We start from the raw sequence: 23387 nt of genomic DNA, 5'->3' as shown, positions 1-23387 counted from the left end.
TGTCACAAGTATCATTCTAACATTGAAATTAAAAAAAAAATTAATTTATAATATCAAAAGGATTTATATAAACATCTTAGCTACAATAAAAAGATGATCATTTCTCATATAAGATCTCGTTGTACATTTTAAGAAATTTTTTAGTCTCTTCGAGATATTTTATCCCAAAACATTGGTTCCTACAAATTTGTATCCAGTCGACCCGTCATCTGTATCTACACACAATACAATATGATAAGAATGTTATAATTAGATGACGTTAGAGATATTCAACATATGTACAAATATTAAATATATTGATAGAAATAATAAAATTGACAATCGATTTTGACAAAAGGCTACTTTTGACATTAGATTAGATGTATTTTATTCAATGTCAGAATGCTCATTTTGACATTAGATCAGAATTATTTTATTAAATATCAAAAAGCTTCTTTTGACATTAGATTAGAAGTAATTTAATCAATGTTAAAAAGTTGTTTTTGACATTAGATTAAAAATATTTTATTCAATGTCAGAATGAGCATTTTGACATTAGATCAAAACTATTTTATTTAATGTCAAAATGCTCATTTTGACATTAGATCAGAAGTAATTTAGTCAATGTTAGAAGTTGCCTTTTGATATTATATCAGAAGTATTATAGTCAATGTCAAAAAGCTCATTTTGGCATAGCCATCCTCACAGCCATCCTAGGCACCATCCTATCATCCATCCACACAGTTATCTACACAAGTTTTTTGATAGATTTATGATATTTTATTTTTAATTGGGGGCAAATTTAATTAAATAAGATTTTTATAATTAAATATACATTTTTTCCGAACAAACCAAGAAAAATAATAATAAATAACTATTTTATTTATCTAAAAAAGAAAGAGCAGCCCATGAAAGATTCTGGTACCTTATAGTTGCTAAGTGACCCACTTGGTGTCTGTTGCAGCATTGTCCATGATAAGGAGCTTGCCAGAGTCCCCAGATACTGATTTCACTAAATCTGTTTAGTGCCAGTACTTGCCATTCCTTGTTGTTATGATAATTAGGATATATAATTAGAACCAATATCTGATTTAATGAAAATTTATTAATTATGCAGAATTAATTAGAACAAATTTTGTACCTGAAGTTGCAGGTATGATGGTGTCATCTATTGCATCGAGAATCGAGAGGAGTTGTTTATCGGATTCCAATCGTAATTTGGAGCTACCAAGGGGTTGTCCATTTGAGCAGAAACTAAGAACCACAAAGGGGCCATCCTTTTCCTTGACATTTCCACAAATGCATACTTTCACAACACAACAGCATGTCATTCGTGTTGGTCAGTGTCCCAATCTTGTAACATGAAAATATCTCCAATGCTCATTCACTTCCAATGCCGACAATAATTGCCTCATCACCAAGGTCCTCTACAAGGGTGATGTGTTTGTATTCCCCATTGGGCTCATTCACTTCCAATTCAATGTCGGGTACACGAATGCGGTCGTCATTGCTGCTTTGAAGATTATCAAATAACTCATTTTGAAAAGAGAAGTCTCATATAAATAATAATAATAATAAAAGATATTTACAAGTTTTCATATTGCATTAAAAATAAGCAATCTTTGCACTTTATCACTCTGACTTGTGAAGATTATAGAGAATGTACAAATAAGCATATGACAAGAAAATACATACATAATAACTTAGAAGATCCACACTAGTAGTTATTTGTACCATCTCTCCTCTCAAACATCTTTACCAGAAGAATCATAACAATAATGTGTCCCACTTTTGTCTTTAACTCATCAAGCGAGTTAATTTTCATCCATTTAGGTCTCTCCAAAAATAAAAAATAAAAAAATCAACCCATTTGTGATAGTAGTCGTAAAGAATGTTGTAATCCTTTTATAATGAAGGAGAGTACCAGTTTCGTAGTTAGTCATAAAGCACTTGTTGCATTATTCCTCGAGAAGGTACAATCATGTTTTGAAGTTTTGTGACACCTCGGATATTTCAGTCGAGACCAAGGTGAAACATTCAATGTTACAATTTTATATATTAGTGATTATAACTTAGACACGTGACCTTTAAGTTAAATGGAAAGAATAAATGAATTGGTGGGATGTGAGGTGTTTATGGGTAGGACAACCTGAGATCTACATACAAAGGTAACTGAATTTCATCCTAAGGGGTTGGTCTACTGGCAAGCCCAGCCTGGATAAGCTCCTCAGGAAAGGTAGGTCAAGTGTTTGAAAACCCTACGAAGTAATTAATCCCTTGGGGCGACTCAACCAGTTGCACATAGGACTTTTTGAGGGGGCGATGCGTGTAATCGTGGGATTAGTCTCACCCGAAGGGATAGGATAACCACGATAAGCAAAAAAAAAAAAAAAAAAAAAACTAAATTTCACCAAATAATCGTGCGCAATTAGAATTGGCAACACTAGAAAGATGAATAACAAAAAGAATTAATTAAAGAGTGGTTCTTCTTAATCTCGATATAAGGTATCGCCTTAAACGGGTTTGTAAATACCTTAAGAGCAAACATCCCAAACAAGGAAGATCATTTGAGAACACAGTTGATGTCGGAAGGTACATCAGCAGACACATTACTGATAAATAATCCATGTAAGCCCATGCCAAATATTAACATGACAGTCCCAACAAGATAGACATTTACACTAAGAACAGAAGTTAAAACCGCAAACACAATCTATAAAGGAAAGCTATAATTTTACATGGTAACAAAATACAAAACTATTGAAACTCCCCCAAGAAGCAAATTGGCCTTGGTTATGAAGACATATGTATACTTCCAAATTCAAAGGGAAGAAAATCTAGTACAAAAACAAATCAAACCTTCACTCTAAAGAATGTCAAGAATCTTTTAATTATTTGATAAATTGAAATAATCTCAATGTGTTGTTGTTGGAAACTAGTGACTTTCCTACCTCTTAAAAAAATCGTAAACTTAGTATTATTAAATATACACTCAACAAGCAAAAACATTAAAATCACTTTGACCTCCCTTTTCATAAATAAAATCACCTTTACTTATCGGGAGAAAAAAATTGTGATTTGGAGGTGTAGTTGACAACTAGAAGTCGATTTTTGTAGTCCCTATGGATGAGTGAGGAGGTTTCCTAATTCAATCCCATGCATTGTGAAGGCAATGTATCTAAGAGGTTTTTTTCTTTTATTACTATTTTGAACTTTACCGATACAAGGTACCCATCTTAGAGTTACCTATTAGTGTGTGGCAATCAAGGTACCTATATTAGAGTTGTAGATAATGAGAAGTACTTTGGACAACATTCCAATCTACTTTATCTCCTTGTTTTCGATCCCCATGAGTATTGAGTTAAAGTTGGACAAGCCTTTTTGGGAATTTCTTTGGCATGAAAACGACGGAAAGAGTAAGTTTCATTTGGTTAGTTGGAAGAGGACTTGTACTTCTAAGAAGCATGGGGGTCTTGGATTTAAAAGGTCGGGATCAATCATAATTAGCTTCGGAGATTTGGGGTGGAAGAGAATAAGATGAATCAATTTGAAAAGACTAGTATAAATGGAAAAACCAACATTTCATAAACAAATGCATTCAAGAAAAAATTAGCAACACCTTTGAACTATACATGCTGGAAATTTGAGGTAGAAAGGACACTACATGTCAGGTGTACATTAGAAGGCACCATTCAACCGACCACATTCAAAAAATGGTCTATTATCCTAGATGTGTGGGATCCAAGCAATAGCCTTGGGAGTTGTGATCTTTAGAGGGGATTAGGGATGAGTGTGAAATGGAGGACAAGACCCCTTTTTGGGACAATCATTCCTAAAACGGACGGCCCCATTAAGTCAAGTAAATTGGATAAAGGTAACCACATGGGGAAATCTTTGGCTAGATTGAATCTTTCCATCCCAATGACTCACCTTCCTTCATAGCTTTCCAGACGTTGTAACCAACAAATGTAGGGGAACAACAGAAGGAGCCTTATGTGGAAAGAACGAGCCATACGTTTTGCGAGAAAGTAAGTTTTCATGGGATGGGACCATGTAAAGTACGTCAAAGGTTTTTAATTGTCTTCCTATATCACCATTTTTTGTGCGTGATACACTTATATGCAAAATACGTACATCTTAACAAATCATTGAAACATAGAACTGAATTATACATGTTTCAAAAATCAGAAAATTGACATCTTACATGCATGTAGGTATACTATACGAATTTGGTGGGTAGTATTCGTCCTAGTAATTTGTAACCGTACGTCCATACCATGAGATGTTATATAATGAAAAAGATCATATACGATCACACACAACTGGATCTCATATCTTGGTTAGCAATTTAACATCTCATATAGGGACACACAACTGAATCACATACTAAACAATGCAAGTGCCACCCAAAACAACAATAAATAGACAAAATCTAGAGCTATAGAGAACAAAAACAGAGCAATTACAAAAAGAAAGGCCGCAAGCCTTACCATGGAGCACCATCCACAAGACTAACACGATCAAAACGGCAACTCTGTTGAGTCTTTAAAGGTGCATTCTTATAGGCCCCACCGATGGTGAGGAGATCGGCATAAATCCACATTATAGCCATAAAAAATATATCCGCAAACCGGTCAAATATATGCCACTTTGAGTGTAAAACATGGGGAATGTATTGCAATCAAGCATTTGAAAATTGATGCAATTAGTATAATAAATATCAATCAGGGAAAGATAATATTAGAAAAACACTTTCCTTAACAATTTAGTAAGATCTCAAATGTTACTAAGGGTCGTTGAGCTCAAGTGGATTACCAAATTGGCAATACAACATCATAGCTCTCTAGATTTCATGGAAACTCAAATCCAAAAAATAAAAGAAAATAAAATTTTTTGAGCTAGATCCAAGGTTTTGAAGATGGACGGGTATTGAACTCCCAAATTTAAAATTAAAATTCAAGGGTGAAAAATGAGTTTTGATTTTTTCAAAGTCCAGATAATTTGGTCCTTTACATCCTTGATCATGTTTTGTATGCCACAAGGTGAGCTCAATGACCCTTAGTAAGATTTGAAATCTTATTATGTAATTAAGGCTAGCCCCACTCTTAATATTATTGCTAATTTGTTTGGAATTCTTCAGTGTATGAACAAAATACAATGGTTCGATACTTGTAATCACAATAATTATAAGAAGGAAACCAAAACTCGATTTGCACGATAAATTAAAGAAAATTACCTGTGAGAAAATTAATAGCACAATGAGCCCAGGCAACCCTATTTCTACACAATTAGCAACCTAGAAAATTAGACCCGGTTAATATTTTTTCCAGAAATATTGAATCTAAAACCAAATTCAACACCACCATTTTGAAAGGCAGAAAGTTACGAAAATAAATATAGTGTAAGAAACAGTGACAAACAGACAACAAATACTTACCCCCGGAAACCTAAGCTTGTAGAGTCCAAACCCAGCTAGAGCTACGAAAGGAATAGCTGAAAGCGGACTTAAATACCTGGACAAGTATAAGTAACGACAAAAGATATAATTAATCAACACAGCTTGTAGAGTCCGCAATGTCAATCACACATTCACAATCAAGGTTTGAACTTCTTTGTTGGTCCCAACTCTTCTGAGGCCAGTGTTCAGACGAGTCGGGTACTAATAGGGTGAGAGGAATCATGTATGACCCATATAGGCTCACAATGTGTGCCCTTAGGGCATTTTAGGTAATAGAATAAGTTTTGGTGGTGCATTAATGCATTTTAACATGTGCCCTAAGGGAACACATTAACAAAGCCCGACAATGTATGACCCGATTGGAACAAATTGCAACTAGGATTATACATCAACTCAATTTCAAGATATATGAGTTTGTAATTCATGGTTAAGATTATAAACCAGCCTAACAACATGACGCCAAAGGCCACTAAAGCCAATGACAATTTGAAGAGTTGAAGCAATGATGAGGGCACCCTATATTCCACGCATAGTCTGCTTGAATTTCTGCACATTGAACATAAAAGTGGTCAATTAAAAATCAAATTGAAATGAAATATTGGTAAGATTGGTAACTTAAAGGTGTTGGATTCAAATCACTAGACCTCACGAGGGTCATCCACAAATTGATTGTATTGTCTAGCAAATATTATTGAAATGGTAGGAACCACAAACGTATAAGATCCTCCGATCACAGCGGGTAGTCGGGTCCGGAATATGGTTTGGGTCAAGGTGTTTATTCCAGCAACAAATAGTAGTGTTTGGATAACCCTCTCTTCATCTTCCTACAAAAAGAAAAAAATAAATATATAAAATCATGGATTAACAATGACATTATTAGAGAAACAAAAAGAAAGAAGTATTAAGAAATGGGTATTATTTTTCGATGTCTTACATTTCCTCCTGCCATCTAGGGAACAAGAGCAGTTGGAATGAGAACTGTTGTTCCAAGCATAACTAAGTAATGTTGGAAATCAAGAAGGAAGGCCTCCGCTATATTGAAATACCCAAAAGATTTAGAAAATTATATCAAACAGTTTCATAAGTACCAAAAGGGTTGTCAAAAAAAAAAAAAAATTGACAAAAGGACATAAATTAAAACCAAATTGAGTTGAGCAACAACAGAGGAAAACTTTAAACGGTACAATAAAAATATAAATAAAAACTGAATTGTTACTCATAAAATAATCAAAACTCAGAGATTTGAACAAAATGAGTTTAAAGGCTACAATTAAAATTACCCACCCATGGGTTGCATAAGTGGTAAGGGCGAGCACGTGAAGTGTGGGTTAGGTGCACGTCACGGGTTCGATTCCCCTCTTGAGTTTTTCTCATGATTTAACTAGGGGACCATGGTGGTGGGCTGCTGTGGTAGTCCTCATTAAGATTAGTTGTGGTGCACACAAGCTGGCCCGGACACTCGGTTAGCAAAGAAAAAAAAAAGGCTACAATTAAAATCTAAGATAGGCTTCCAACACAAGAACTAAATAATTAAATAAAAACACAAGATTTTTGCTATGTTCATTCCTTGAATTGTGTAGACAAAAGGAACTATATACCAAACCACTAATTTTTGTGGCTGGGATAACTCTTTTACCCAATTTCGTAATTAACTATTCTATGGACAAAGATGATATTTTGGGAAGAAAATGAGTTAATTACAATTTGGGAAACTAAAAGATAAAGTTTCTGATTGGAAAACCTATTGTTATAAAAGGGCAATAATCATTATCAAACATTCTCAACTCTTATCTGTGGACTTAGACATAATCGACCCATGTAAATCTTGTGTTTTATTAGTTTCTTTCTTGTTTTTTTGATTATTTCTTATTTCATAGGTCTGCCAACAAATGTAATCTCTAATGAAGATTTTCAATGTTAGAAGTATCCTTCTAACATTTATTTTATAAAAACAATAGACTCACGGTGCAATGTCAGAACAATACCTTAGTATCTTGTGACAATTCTGCCAGTTATCTGTATCTCAAACATTTGAATCTACACACAATATGGCAAGAATATTATAATTAGAAGACGTTAGTTATATTGCTTTAATGTTTGAAACTACGAGTATTTGAATGATAACACCTTTCATAAATCAACATGACATATTAAATTAGATTTTATATTTATTTACCTGATGACAACTCAATTACTTGCTTATTGTCGTTTTATTGATTCCTTTTCACTCTACCCAGTGCTGCAGCACGAGTTCGAAATGACACATTATCTCTTTGTGCACTTTTCATTCATAATAACATGTCATCCGTTGAGGTACTCCCTGGTCGTTGTGATGTACAAATTTTTTGAATTTTTCATTTCACTTTCCATATTACAAATACCACATAAGAAAAGTTATACATTTATAAAATACTTTAAAACAAGATTGTGAATATTAAACAATTAGATCGAGTCACCTTCAACTCTTCTTTGAATGATATTTACGTCACGCTCACCATCATCCTCTTGCACATTACCTGTAAGTATTAAAAGGCTTAATTTAATACCAATGTATACATATCATAATTGAAAATCTTAATTTATCTTCACATTCAGTACACAAAAAAAATACAAATTATTTCTATCAGTACGATTCTTATGTACACCTTATTACAATAAAATTGTACACCACATTTCTCATAAAAGATCCATTTGAAATATAAGTATTAAATTCTATGTCCCCAAAAGCATCATTCTGACATGAGATCAGATTGTATTTTATACAATGTTAGAATAATCATTCCTTCTGACATTGTATTCATATAAAAATACAAATTAAGCAAAATAGAACAAATCTAACTAAATCCTGTGAGTTTTCATACTCGGTTGAGCATGCCCCTTCCCTTTTCGAGCTCTTTCGTTCATTGCATATTGAGCTTAATCATCGACTAGCGGAGAAGATGGAGACCATTGTTGTGGATGAAGAATTTTATACACTTCCCTCTGGCGCATCAATAAAGGCTCTACTTCTTAGTTGGGCCTTAAGGAAATGGATTCCTTCAGTAGACCCAATGCTATATTTCTCATCTCAACCTAACCCACATACATATGCACTGATTAATATTGCAAAAATGAGTAAATAATAAGGCACGAGTTTGATTCAAATATGTCAAATCTAATCTATAGACTATGAAATTACCAATTTAGCGATGTCTTTAAAGACCAACGCTATATTAGATTGATTTTGTCATTGTCGTACCAGTCCAATGTGATTGTCCAGGTTCTGGATGTCGTATGGGATATGTTGGCGAACCATTGCTGATAAGCCGATTCAACATCCCATGGAGAAATTACTTTAGCTCCCAAATCTTTTAAAGACAAAACATGCTTGGACCAATTCTGCTAATGATCCTCTCTAAATTTGTATTCAACACGATAAGTGAGTACATTTAGGCCCCTTTGTTCGTAGCTAGGTCGTATCGGGTAGAGAGGGATGGTTTGGATGTATCCAAACTGTCGAAAACACCTTATCGGATGGTAAGGTTCAACGACGTTGTCAGCTCTCAGACAACCATTATAGAACGTGATTGGGGTTATCGGATAATGTTCTCTATCCTCCCTATATGGGTCCCAGATCACCTGCCAAGCATATAAATTAGATTAAACATAATTATGAGCTCATTATATTATAGAAAATGGGATAAAATGCTTACCTCTTCTTTGACCATATCTTCTATGGTCTGACGTAAAAGTTGGAGTTCGTCAATAGAAACAACATTTAGAAAAGTTGGTTTCCACTACTTGATACGCGGGTCACCAACATGAAATTCGATATTCAAACCCACTTGGAATTGTGGGAAATGTTTATAGATCTATGCCTGCAAATGAAAATACAGACTTGTTATTATATATACGTCAAATTAAAAAAAAATAAGATCTAATTTACGCATACTTGCAGCAATGGAAGATATCCAGCTATCTGTGTCACATCTTTTCTTGATGCGCACCCCAGTTGTCTATACAAAATCGCAAGTATAACTGTCCCCCAAGAGAAGTCTTTGACGTTTTGAACATCCCGTAACAATGAAAGGTATCTCGCAAATACCTTCTTCCCGATTTTATCAGCAAAAATTGTACATCCCAAAACATATAACAAATATCCTCTGACCACACTGTCTAATTCTTGTGGGGTTGCAGTGTAACTGTACCCCTTAAAATTTTGAATTAGCTAATTCATAGAAATAATGTGGTCCCTATTAAACTGCATTTCAGTCGCCACCTCTTCAAGTTGAAGATCCAAAGTCTGGACTACTAAATGTCTAGCCACTCCACTAACTAATGGCCTCACAAAAATGTCACTTAATGGTCTACGTCATCTAAAGTAATCGTCATGTCACTGAATGGGAGATGAAATGTATTCGTTTCTGGCTGCCATCGCTCAATGAAGGCAGTCAACAATGTCTTATTCAGATATTGGTATTTGAACCTACCAAGGTTTAACAAATCGGAAGCTTGAACTTTGTGTTGAAAAACAGGAGTCTCAATTCAAAGTCCTAATCATCCAACTTCTTGGAATGATTAAATATAGTGAGAACATCGATTTCCTACAAATGATTACATGACAAACATAAGAAAAATAATTTTCCTAACAACTAATTATATCAAATATTGAAAAGTTAATGTAGAACTTACTTGCGATTGCCAAATAAAAAATGCTTTGTGCGTCTTAAGAGTTCGAAGTTGTGAAGTATCCACGGGACCTTCGGGAATGTTTTCTTCATGATGTTTATCAGTACTTGGTCCTGCTGCAGCAGGGGTTGAATATTTTCTTCCTCTAGTTTTAGCAATTCTGAGCACAAAAGAGCATAAATAAAATCAGTTTCGTTTTATGCAAAAACTTACAATGTTTAGTAGGACTGTTGCTCAAGAAGTAAAGCAAGTTTCTCAAGTGTGGAGAGAATTAACAGCCATGATCAATTTAAGTGATATTTTAGGATCAATATGGATCTCAGTCTCCTTTCCATTGGCATTGGAGCAACATATATATATATATATATATATATATATATATATATATATATATATATATATATATATATCATATACCAATGTGAGATTAAAAAACAGTTACGAGTGCCAAGTTTAATTGAAAGGAGATTTAGAAAACACACGACATTCCTGTACGAAGCATAAGGGAACAATCATCATTCAAGAAGCATCATCCAAGTAAAGATTCAAGAACATCAATTATGAATAAACCCCTATGATACATGATCCATTCTTGTAACACAACCTATTTAAGAAACATATCAATTATCCATGAATATGCTTCAAATAAAACATTCATTTGCTTTATCCATCTAAAACAAGGGGTAGAGGACTCTCCCAACTACGTACTCATTAGTTTGTTCAGCATTATGGCCAAAATTTTGATGGATTTTTTATGGGCTATGATGCAATATGTTCAGATTAAACAAAAAAAAAAAAACTATATTTTTTTACTTATTTTTTATATGAATGCTAAAATAGTCGAGTATGTTAGATGATCTTGATGTATTTTAAAGATTAAAAGGAAAAATACTGGTAGGATTTCAGTTCATCTTTTCCAGCTTTCATACTTTGTTCAGCATGGTGAGAAGGTTATTTTGCTCATTGAAAAGAGAAAGAGAACATTCAAAAGATAAAAACATAAACTACTGAGGTCGAGGAGACTAGCTACTAACAATACACAAACAGTCTGGAAACCATATAAATGAAAACCACATTATGTCACATGATAGACTTCACGGGCTATGTGCTTGCTATGCATCCAAGATGCATTTAATAATTGTATTTCTGGTCCTTCCTATCACTGTACAAATCTCGATTGACTCATAACTTGGAATTTGATTTTTTTAAAATCTGTTTTGTTGTATTATCGTTACCTAGAAATAGGGAGATTTCCATCAACAAAAGGGATTAGAAATCAAAGAAACCAGTTCAATGAATCTGATTCCAAGCTAAACCCCAAACCAAAAACTTAAAAACACAAATCCTTAAAAATGTTCAAAAATGGTTAGAGAAGAAAAAGAATTCTTACTTAAAAAACTTCAGAGATGAGAGAGCAAGAAGGGTTTTGTCGAAGGCGCAAATGAGAGACGACTCTCTCTCTGTCGAGTTCCAAACGAGAGATTCCTCTCTCTCTGTCGAGGGTTTCAAAGATCAGAGAGAACTCGCCACCGTTGAGGGTTATGTCGAGTTTTCGTTGAGGGTTTACGTTGATGGAGAACTAGCCACCGTAATTGTCGAAGGGAAAGATATCACTATCGAGGGTTCTATCGAACGAGTTTCGATATGTTTTTGTTTCGCTAGGTCAGGGAAAAAAATGATAAAAGAGAGTGAAAGAGATCTGTTTCCATCATATATGAATAGGAGACGACCAAGTTTCTATTGTCACCCCCATCTTTTCTTATTACATCCCATTCACTTATTTTCTTTATTTTTAGTTGAGGTGTAATAAGTAAAAATTTTATATATAACAACACAAGTATTATTCCAAGAGTGCAAACTTTAGTGTCATCAACATATCAAATAAAATTGGGCTTTTTCACCACTAAAACAGTACAAATAATTGAAAATCTTTTGAATTATCACACCCATTCCAATAAAATCGACTTCTTTTACCTAGTAAAATTTGCAAATAGTTTTAACATTTCAATTTCAAAGCACTACTTCAACCCACATCAAATGGGTTTCTTACAATTCAAAACAAACAAGGAATTCCCAAATCAAAATCAAAGTAATATTTTCCTCAAAAGAAAGGGTAAATAAAAAAACATTCTCAAGTTGAATTGACTTGCATGGGTTTCAAGGTCACTTGGTTCCAAGACTTAACAAAACCAATTAAAAAAATCACAGAGTCAACACATCGACTTAGTTTAGTAATACCTACAAATATTCTCAAATGCAATCTAACAAAATCTGGTTTGTGATTACCAAAACAATCTAACAAAATCAGTTTTTTACATCATCAAAATAATCCAAAAAATTTAAGATTCATGCAACTTCAAAACAACAAATCTGAATCAAAACTTCTAAAATAAGGTAAATCAAAAAAGAAACAAAGATTAGGGTTCTCACTCATCGTTGTTTTTGAAGAGAGTGCGATCGGTTAACTTAATGAACAATAACGATTAAAAAGTCCATGTTAGATGGAAAATCATTTTCCTTGGGGTGAGGGGGGGGGGATTTCAAAATCCAGCAAATGGAGGACTTTTGTTGGTGATGGAAAATCGATTTCCATGGAAAAATCTACAATCAAACACTAGAAATTATTATTTTCCATGGAAACTGAAATCCTTATAATTTTCCAGGCATAATCAAACATGCCCTTAAGGGTAAAATTAGAATCGCACAAAAAAATTTTGACGGAAAAACTACTTTCCACAAAAACAAAATTAAGAAGTACGGATTTCGGTACTTGTCATAAAAGTACTATTTTGACTCTTTTAAAATATTGCTCTTTTAAAGCATTGAATGTCCGAATGATAGAGTAAGTGCTTCTGACTCTCTGCCAGAGCCAGAAGCAATTAGAGAAGTCAATCCGAACAGGCCCTTTGACTCTCCGCAAGATGGATTTTGGGAAATAGGTTTTCGTGACTTCTTCACAAAGAGCAATTTGTTGCTCTTGTGCGGAGTAACTCTTCGAAGGAGTTGCTCATCCAAATGCATCTAAACAACTTCTAACTCCCTACAAGAGTCAGAAGTAGCCAAGGAGTCATATTCAAACGCTCACTAAGTTTCTATTTTTTTTATAATTATTTTCTTTTCTTTCTTATATGTTTTTGCTTTCTTTTTAAGAGAATGAGGGTGGTGATTCCACATTACTCGTACCAAGATAGTCTTCCGTTGATGAGTTGTGATTGGTCAATTTAATTTTTTTTCCATTGGTTGATAATAAAGTTTGTTTTGTTGTCATTTTGAATTAAATTTTAATTGGGCTTTGCCGACATTAAATTTGATGTTTAAAATTAAACTTTTAATTTGATTTTGCATTTCATTTCAAATTTTAATTGTCTACTTAAGATTTAATTTCAATTTGGTTTGGTCGATTAAGTTCGATTTTGAGTTTTGAATTTGTTGACTTAATTTAGTTAGATTTCGATGGAATTTGAATTTGAATTTATTAGTTGATTGATTTTTAATTTTTAATTTGATTTTGAATTTTAATTGTTTGAGTAATTTTTATTTGAATTTTTTATTGAGTGATTTGGATTTTGATATTTAATTTGAGTTTAATTTTTAATGTAGCCGATTAATTTTTAATTTTTATTAGATTAGAATTTCAATTTAATTTTGATTTGATTATGATTTTTTTTATCATGTTTTCGTAATGATCTAGGTTTCTAGGTCGAATTTGGATGTTGAGAAGCATTTTGGTGATTTTTATGATTTTTCCAAAATTTCTCTATTTTCGTCGATTTGGATCTCATTAAACCTGAAATCACATTCTGAGTGCGATGGTGGTACTATCGAGATTTTTCAGAGGTCCGAAATTTATAAAGGGCCTTTTTGTCATTTTGATGATTTTTGTAGATTTTTACGAATTTTGGTGTAAGATTTATATCAGTCCCAACGTGATTATTTTTAAGTTTCAAGGTCGTGTTTTCCTAACGTAGCGAGATCTTTAAGTTATCGAACTGTGTAGCAAACCTAAAGCGTACGTGCTTACTAAATCTGGTGTACGATGTAGCGATCCTAAGCGTGCATAAATTACTATATTGAGTCATAGCGAGTAAGGGGGATGAAAGGACTAGAAATGGAAAGAATCAGGGACAGTACTCAAAGCCTTCGAGTTCTTTGCGGTTATCATTAGGAATTCACGACAACAAAATGTCAAATTAGGAAGATGCAAAAAATGAGGTGTCTACAGGACCATGGTTCCTTAGTCAACTTGGCCAGTACGGTGGTAGCAGTGGAAAATTATTCGAGATTTATATAGGATCTTAGCAGATACAAATACTTTGTATTGAAGTGGAATGGGTTTGGAGGTAATTTTGTTTAGGGAAGGTTTTCGAACCCTAGTTTCAGATCAACCTTTCTTCTTTTGTTCTTTTATAGTTTTAGAGTTTTACTTATTTAATTGCATTATTAGTTTCAATATTGTAAGAGTGTTAGTTTTAGATCAAGATCAATAAAATAAGATAATTTTTCTTTCTCTCATCTCTCTTGTTTTGATATTTATTTTTCTATGAAGTCAAATGATTACTTTAATTAAAATTTGCATATGAACCCATGTTGATTTATGTTCTTATGTGTTTTATTATTTATTACTATTTATTAGAAACTATTTTAAATTATCGTAAGTTCTGATGGTTTAATCATAAATAAAGTCAAGATAACTCATGCTTACTTTTCGGTAGTTTGAATTAGAATTTTAATATTAATTTATTTAAAAGGAAATACCCAATATTTGATTATTATTTGTGCAAAATCAGATTTACTTTTTGATCAACGAGCATTAGCTTTGTTTGAATAGATTGAGATAAAAATAATTAAATACTTGTCTTATTTAAGATTAATGATATAGTGACTTTGACTGATCTAACCTTTCTTTTATAGTTTATATAGTCCATTTGAGTTTAGTTTAAAATTATTTGTAAAATATTTTTGTTAATTTGTAATTAAAATACTTCTGATCTAATGTCAGAAGGAGCCTTCTGACATTTACTAAAATAGTTATGATATAATGTCAGAAGGCGCCTTCTGACATTGACTAAATTACTTTTGATCTAATGTGAAAAGACGCCTTCTGACATTAAATAAAATACTTCTGATCTAATGTCAAAAAGAGCCTTTTGACATTGACAAAATTACTTTGATCTAATGTCAAAAGGAGCCTTCTGACATTAACTAAAATAATTCTGATTTAATGTCAAAAGATGCCTTTTGACATTGACTAAAATACTTCGATCTAATGTCAAAAGGAGCATTTTGACATTGAATAAAATAATTCTGATCTAATGTTAGAAGGAGTTTTCTGACATTGACTAAAATAGTTCTAAGCTAATATTAGAATGCGCCTTCTGACATTGACTAGAATACTTCTGATCTAATGTCAAAAAACTCCTTCTAACATTGACTAAAATACTTCTGATCTAATGTTAGGAGGAGCTTTCTGACATTGATTAAAATAGTTATGATCTAATGTCAAAAGGCTCCTTCTGACATTGTTTCAGTATTCGCTAAATCTATTCAAATTTCTTATTTTTGACTCATTCTTGCCTTACATAGTGGATAAAACAAGTATACAACCATTTACATTGTAATCAAGGGGAAGAAAAATGATAAACCATAAATTTATTAAATGACTCTTGAAACACATAAAGATGATCTTAGAGATCCTCTATTGCCTCACCAACTTTTTCAAATGCTACAGAAATTAGATGAAAAATAATAAAGAAGTGACACATTCAATATTGTGGTGGAATTAACAAAACTTGATTTTTTAACAAAATCTTTATAATCTAAATATACTTAGTTTAATTCTTAAGTCTTTAGTAACGAAATTAATGTTCAAAGTCAGAAAAACTGTTATCGTCTTCATCCGACATAGCGTAAGTAGATGCATAGTTAAGATTGTTCTAAACTTCATGTGATGAAACCCTTACTCGTCTACACATTCTTGATACCTCAACTCGCAACCTTATAACTGCCTCTTGGATCAAATATTGGTCATGACGTAGCATCGAAATTGCATATATTTTTGGGATAGGTACGTGCATGAGTTTGGATGCTTTCATCAATTTCTTTGAATCCCTCACAAGTAGAATCCATTCACGTTCCAGCATGTACTTTCTATATGCATCACCCATCCGAAATCCACAACGCATATTCTCATCTACATTCATTGCAGTTTTTAATTAGGAATAAAATTTGGACTCATTCCCTGAATTAGATTATATATTAAAGGTGAAGTCATGTTACCATTAATGTAGGGGTGTCAACAGATAGGTATCCGATCGGATAGTGGTATATCTGAATCTGAATCCGAATCTGATTGGATATCAGTAACTAATATCCGAATTCATATCCGAATAAATTATCGGATATCTAATTCGAAAACTATCCGAAATTTATCTTAAACTTATTTACTATTATAAAATTATCCGAAACTTATTTACTATCCTAAAATTATCTGAAATTATCTGAAAACGCCCTCGATCCGTGGGGTGCGCGGATCCACTTTTGACCCTTGAGGTTAGGGAGTCGCCACCTAGTTATTGTGGTCTAGGAACCATACTGACTCTAACATTGATAAAAAGAACTAATCTACCATAAAAAATCTGAATTCGGGGATCAAGTTACAGGGTTGGAAGGTGTTAGGCACCAACCCCGCCCGGCCAAAGCCGGTCTCTACTAAAGTCCCAAGTAAATTACATTGCTAAAACCTAGATAAAAAAATAAATAAAAATAAAAATTTACCTTTCTGATGGCAAGGACTTGGTTCCCTCAGATCTGACAAAAAGAGCTCCTTGTACCGTGTTCCCTTGCTTCGTTCTGTTTCCGGATTTTACTTCGGATCTCCGAGGCAAGGTATCTCCTTGTTTTTGAATCTGAACTCTTCAAGTTCGTTGCGGATTTGGGGGTGTTTTTAGAAGGCTTTTGGGTGTTTTCTAGACTAAAATTGAAGGAGGAATGTTAGTTAAGGAGTTGGGACTCCAAAACTAGGGTTTATGGGTGGCTAGGGGAGCTTCTAGACCTACTTCTCTTAGGGTTTATGATTTGATACGAAAATAGGGTGTGAGCACCTCTATTTATAGATGTTTTTAGGGGTTGATTTGGATAGAGTTAGTGTTTAATTAGAGATCTTTTAATTAGAGTTGTGTTTTAGTTTGACTTGTTTGAGGTAGAATTATGTTTTAATTAGAATTGTTTTAGGTAGAATTGTTTTTAAGTTAGAACTCTATTAGATAGAGTTATTAATCAATTATAATTCTATTATGACTTTTGGTCTTATTTGATTGACTTTTAATGTTTTGACTTTAGTCTTAATTGATTGACTTTTAATATCTTGACTTTAGTCTTGCTTAATTGACTTTAATTTTGACTTCAGTCTCACTTGATTGACTTTAATACCTTGACTTCAGTCTTGCTTGATTTACTTTTAATTTTTGGAGAACCCCCCTTCTAAAATATCTTTAATTCTTTGGACCCCCAAATGGAGGGGTCCTTAAAGAAATATCCCACGAACCCTCAACAATTTTGCCTGAGAGTCCGATTAATCGATTTTTTAGGTTCAAAATTTTAAATTAATTTCATTAATGTTTAAATTTAATTATTTAATGTTTTATTTATTAATTTCGAATTTTTTATCATGAAAATTGTGAAATTACCGTTTTGCCCCCGGAGAAGACTTTTCACGTTTTAAGTCGGTTTTTAATGTTCTAGGATGTTTTAGAATCGGTTTTTCGTAAGGAATTCAATGGAAATATTAGTTTTTGTTATTTATGAATTTCTTGTGTGAAATGGTGGTGAACTTTACGAGGGGCATTTTCGTAATTTTGTCAAATTCTGTTAAAATTGGTGAAATGATTTATTTGGTTCCGATTTGTCATTTTATGTGTTCGAATGGGTTTTCCTAAGCGTAACGTAGGCTCTAGGGTTGTTTTGAGGTTAGGGGTATTTTGGTAATTTGATAATTTTTAGTGATTTTTATCGTGAAGCTTCTTTTTGGTCTATAAGATGATGATTTCTATGTTTCTGGGGTCGTATTTTCCTAGCGTAGCGTGGTTTCTAAGGTTTTGTCAGTTCGAGATACCTCATCCGGATTTCTAAAACACATCTGGTAACAAAATAAAGTAATGGAATACATATCCATCATTGGGAATCATTGCGATCGGGTTGACGAGTTGATTAATCAGGCGGATGCAAAAATGGGGTGTCTACAGATGCCCCTCTTTGGCAGAGGGTTGAAGCAAACTAGATAGCAAATCTATTTTGGTAGATAGTGCGATATCTGAATGCCAAAGCTAGTGACAGTTCATTTTGCAGCCTGATTTAGCATTTTGTCAAGGTGTTCGGATCCTTGAGGGTAAAGCTCTCCCCGAATTAAAAGGTTGTCAGGTCCTTGAGCGCAAACTCTCACTGACGGTGTCAGATCCTTGAATTTTAAAGAATTCTCCCTGACTAAAAAGTGCAAATGTGCAAGTGTGTGCACTGTGTGAAACTGAGTAAAACCTGAGCATAAATTTAACATAATCTGAGTATAAACTGAGCATAATTTGAATATAAACTGAGCATAATTTGAATATAATCTGAACATAGTTCCTGAGCATAGTTCCGAGAAAACCCTTGGCGGTATCTGAGCATAGTTCCGAGAAAACCCTCGGTGGTAACTGAGCATAGTTCCGAGAAAACCCTCGGCGGCATCTGAGCATAATTTCGAGAAAACCCTCGGCGGTATCTGAGCATAGTTCCGAGAAAACCCTCAGCGGTACCTGAGCATAGTTTCGAGAAAACCCTCGGCGGTATCTGAGCATAGTTCCGAGAAAACCCTCGGCGGTAACTGAGCATAGTTCCGAGAAAACCCTCGGCGGTATCTGAGCATAGTTCCGAGGTATCTGAGCATAGTTTCGAGAAAACCTTCGGCGGTATCTGAGCATAGTTCCGAGAAAAACCCTCGACGGTAACTGAGCATAGTTCCGAGAAAACCCTCGGCGGAGACTGAGCAAAATCCAAGATAACCCTTGGCGGAAACTGAGTAAAATCCAAGATAACCCTTGGCGGAGACTGAGCAAAATCCAAGATAACCCTTGGCGACAACTGAGCAAAATCCAAGATAACCCTTGGCGGAGACTGAGCAAAATCCAAGATAACCCTTGGCGGAGACTGAGCAAAATCCAAGATAACCCTTGGCGGCAACTGAGTAAAATCCAAGATAACCCTTAGCGGAGACTGAGCAAAATCCAAAATAACCCTTGGCGGCAACTGAGCAAAATCCAAGATAACCCTTGGTGGCAACTGAGCAAAACTGGTAGAGGAATGAATAAATTTTGGAGAAAACTGATTAGAACGAACCGGAGAACGAATAAATCTGGAAGATAATGAATCTGGAAGAGAAATGATTGATTCCAAGAATGATTGAATCTGGAAAAGAATCTAGAGACTGAAAGAATGTTATATCTCCTATGTGAGATCCGAAATGCTTTTGTTTGAACCTCAAGGATTTATCAAAAAGTTTTAAAACCTGAATTTTTATTTCTTTCGAACCTCAAGAGTTTTTTGAAAAACTGTTATCAAGAGGGTTACCTTAAATTTGGGGTTCTCATTATTTTTTTAGGATTACCATTGCTTAAAAGCAAAATGCCTCTAGTTTGACAATGACCATGATCTTGAAAATAATTGAACACATTGTGCAAAAAAATGCCCCTAGTATAAGGAGGAAAAGTTACATTAAAAAAGAAAGAAAATGCCCCTTGTATGAAGGTTTGAAATAATTGATTACCACAAGCGTAATAAAGACTCAACTTTTAATTTTGATTAATTTTATTGAAGGTTTTTGAGTCAGGCTCAAGATACAAAATTATTTCCTTTCGAGTTTCATCATAGAATTCACGCTTATCAACTTTGGTTCACTTGGGGAAGTAAATATTTTCAGATCGATCATAGACAAGATACTTGTGACTTCTGAGTCTATGCCTGGTTTAAACTAAGTATTTAACTTGATTATTCGGACTTCTGATGTTTCAGCTCGAACCGCTCTCAGCTTGGGATTATCTTCTATTTTTCTTTGTTGCTCTAACTTTTGCCTAGATCGTCTTTTCAGGTTTTCAATCTAGCGAGCTTGCTCTAACTTTTGCCTAGATCGCCTTTTCAGGTTTTCGATCTAGCGAGCTTTTTTTTCTTCTTGGCTCTGATTGTTGCCAAAGTTGTCCTTTCAGATTTTCAACCTTGCGAGCTTGCCTTAATTTTTGCCTAAGTCGCCCTTTTCTGGTTTTCAACTTAGCAGGCTTCATCATTTTTTATCTTTTTATTTTTTATTTTTTGTCTCTGAACTTCTGGAGTTACTGCCTGATCATGCTTTGCTATCTTCCTTGACTTTTCGCACGGTACTTAGGAGGACTTTTATACGTAGGCTTAGTACTAGGTATAAAAAAGAAAGGGATTTTGAGGCTCAAAAACCCAAATGCCCCTTGTGTGGCATTTCATTTAAACTTTTTTCTTGAATTTTCTTCCCCATTTTGGATGATATTTCTTTCTCTTTTGAATTTTTTTTTATTTTTTGTGTGGGGAAATATATTTTTTTTATTTTGATGTGGTCGGGCCTGAAGTGACTTCTCAGGTTGCCTACATACCCCAAAATTTTGGGATCAGACCAAAACGTAGTTCGAAGCTTCCCTCCCCTAGGTTAGGTGATCGGGCTGAGAAAGAAAAAAGGCATCATTTATTTTTTTTTTGAAAAGGCTACAAAGGGTTGAGAAAGGATATGTTGAACAGGGTAACTGGGTAATATGAGGATTGATTCGGCCAAAGATGGCCTCCTTAAATGTAGTACCGCTTGATCTGGTCAAGGTTGGTTGGTTCTGATAGTTCACCTCCATCATGATCTTGAAGTCTGACGACTTTTCTAGACAGTATTTTCTTAATGAATGAATTCCTCCAATTTAGACTTTCTCCTATAGTCGATGAGGAGCGTTCAATTTTCTTTGAAGTCTGATAGTTAAATCTTTGACTTGTAAATGATGAGCTTTGACCTTCTTGTCAAATGCACAGGTGACTCTTCTTAGATAAGCTTGCACGTGGTACAGGGCTTTAACTTGTTTTCTTCTATGAAGTTTAATTCTTCATACTGCTGATGAACCCAATCTGTTTCTGACAAATGATTTTCCAACAAGACCCTGAGAGACGAAATTTCCATTTCAACTGGCAAAACTGCTTCCATGCCATACACTAAGGAGTAGGGAATAGCTCCAATATAAGATAGCATTGAAGTAAGATGTGCCCCTAGTGTGAATGGTAACTTTTCTAACTAATCCTGATGTGATTGACACATTTCCTTGATGATTGTTTTGAGATTTTTTACTAGCTGCTTCAACCTTTCATTAATCTGAGGATGGTAGAGAGATAATGTGTGATGCCAGATCTTGAACTTTAAATGTAGAGTAACAACTTAAGCTTTGATGTACAACCCATTATCAAATATCAATTCAAAAGGTATCCCCATATCGATTGATAATATGCGATTTCCAACTTAAGATGTAGTGAGGATAACACTGATACATTTTATAACATCTTCTTTAATTCCATTGATATAGACGAGTATCTAGTCCATGTTGAACAACACTCAAGCTTGTACCTAGCATACCCTCATATGATCACACGAACAAGTTTTTTGAATTTTCTGAGAAAATTCATTATCCCCTTGTGTTCCTCTAGAGATAAGATGGTTTCTATTTGAATCTCTTTAGGAATTTATTTCTGTTCCAAGGTCAATGACCTTTGCTTTCTTGAGCCCGACTCTTATCTTCTTGTCTTTGAATCTAGATTATTAGTTAATTCGTTAATACGCTTGAGATATTCAAAAATTTCTTTTGTACGATCAATTCAGAAGGGGCGACAGACACCTCTATAAACTCGACGAACTAACTTGACTCAATAAGAAAGAGTAGGCTCAATCTAAGGAAGACATGACCTTGCTAGAAAAAAGGACTTGAACTAACCCAAATGACTTATGAAAATTCAAGGCAAGTACCCACATGAGTTTGATTAGGACTGAGGACTGAGATATTACTTACAACCGGTAGGATTGAAGCACTATGATCTTTAGGGAACAACTGGGTGATGTTGAGAAATTCTGAGGTCATTTCTGACTATTGACTTGATATTGACGTTTACTTTAACTGACCGGATTCACAACCCTACCTAGACGATGGACGATTGAGCTTAGATACAATGATAACCCTTAAACCTCTTTGAAGATGAATTTAGCCAATTTCAGTGTCACCCCCTTGATAACATTTTAAATGACCCCTGAGATTTTATTGAATTTTGTGCACCAATCCATCCATTTAATGATTATTCAGAAGAAAAATAATTTTACTGCACTCTTGAAAAATATTGACAAATAATGTTTTCATTGAATAACAACTTCAAACATATTTCAATAATTTTTCATGCAAATATATATCTTTTGTAAATCATTTTTCCTTCATTTTCTTTTCTTTTGGAAAATATTTTCTTCTGGAAAACATTTTTTCTTTGAAAAATAGTTTTTATTTGGAAAACATTTTCTCTTGGAAAATCTTGTTCTTATGGAAAACATTTTCTAGAAAACATTTTTTCCTTAGAAAACATTTTTGCTAGAGAATAACACTTTTTCTGGAAAATACTTCTTTTGAAAAACATTTTTTCCTAGAAAATACTTTCTTTTTCTTTTTTGAAAATTCGATTTTCATTTTGATTTAAATGGCCTGGTCCATCATGATTGTTGGATCTGGATGGACTGGGTCATTATTGTAAAAGAATGGATTTTTTTATTGGATCGGTGCACCCATTTTAATTTTCACAATAAAATTTCTTTGATCCTTGAGGACAATCATGCACTTTGATCTCATCATTACATCACTCACATACATTCATCAATCACATGCATTCATTCAATAAACAACCCGGGAACACCCACAATAAGTTCGAGTCGTGACCTATTGGGAAGGTTTCTAGACTCTAAGCTTACTACGTGCAATGCATTTTTATCTGGCCACCCTCGCCCAAGCACACCTATATACCTTTCGATACGTGGTGACTTGGTTTGATATACCGTATAGGTGATAATCTAAAACCTCAATTCACTTCTCTGAAGTCAAAAATAGCCAGTTTGATCTCCAGTTGAGAGGTGGCGCACAATGCTGAGCAAGGGCCCACTTAAATACCTCTCGTCTAGAATAGACGTAGTCTATCCCCCTCGTACAGTAGGGTACAGCGGGGCAAGATC

General features: G+C 34.0%; 1 pseudogene across 1 annotated transcript; it reads right to left on the bottom strand.

The window, feature by feature from the left end:
- Window positions 1-11777, bottom strand: LOC147388837 (nucleobase-ascorbate transporter 7-like; annotated as a pseudogene). The gene is made up of 14 exons (XR_015170810.1): window positions 11496-11777; window positions 10109-10265; window positions 9130-9294; window positions 8676-9055; window positions 7894-7953; window positions 6372-6469; window positions 6082-6261; window positions 5883-5983; window positions 5417-5492; window positions 5216-5275; window positions 4470-4627; window positions 1121-1489; window positions 905-1023; window positions 1-215 (listed from the first exon to the last, which is right to left on the bottom strand). The product of XR_015170810.1 is annotated as a nucleobase-ascorbate transporter 7-like (transcript).
- Between the last annotated feature and the right edge of the window lie 11610 nt (window positions 11778-23387).

The sequence above is a fragment of the Akebia trifoliata genome, chromosome 12 (genome assembly GCF_017979445.1).
Source record: "Akebia trifoliata isolate Shusen 1 chromosome 12, ASM1797944v1, whole genome shotgun sequence".
Taxonomy (NCBI): Eukaryota; Viridiplantae; Streptophyta; class Magnoliopsida; order Ranunculales; family Lardizabalaceae; genus Akebia; species Akebia trifoliata.
Note: the sequence above shows the minus strand (reverse complement) of the source record. Positions and strands in the feature narration are given on the sequence as shown.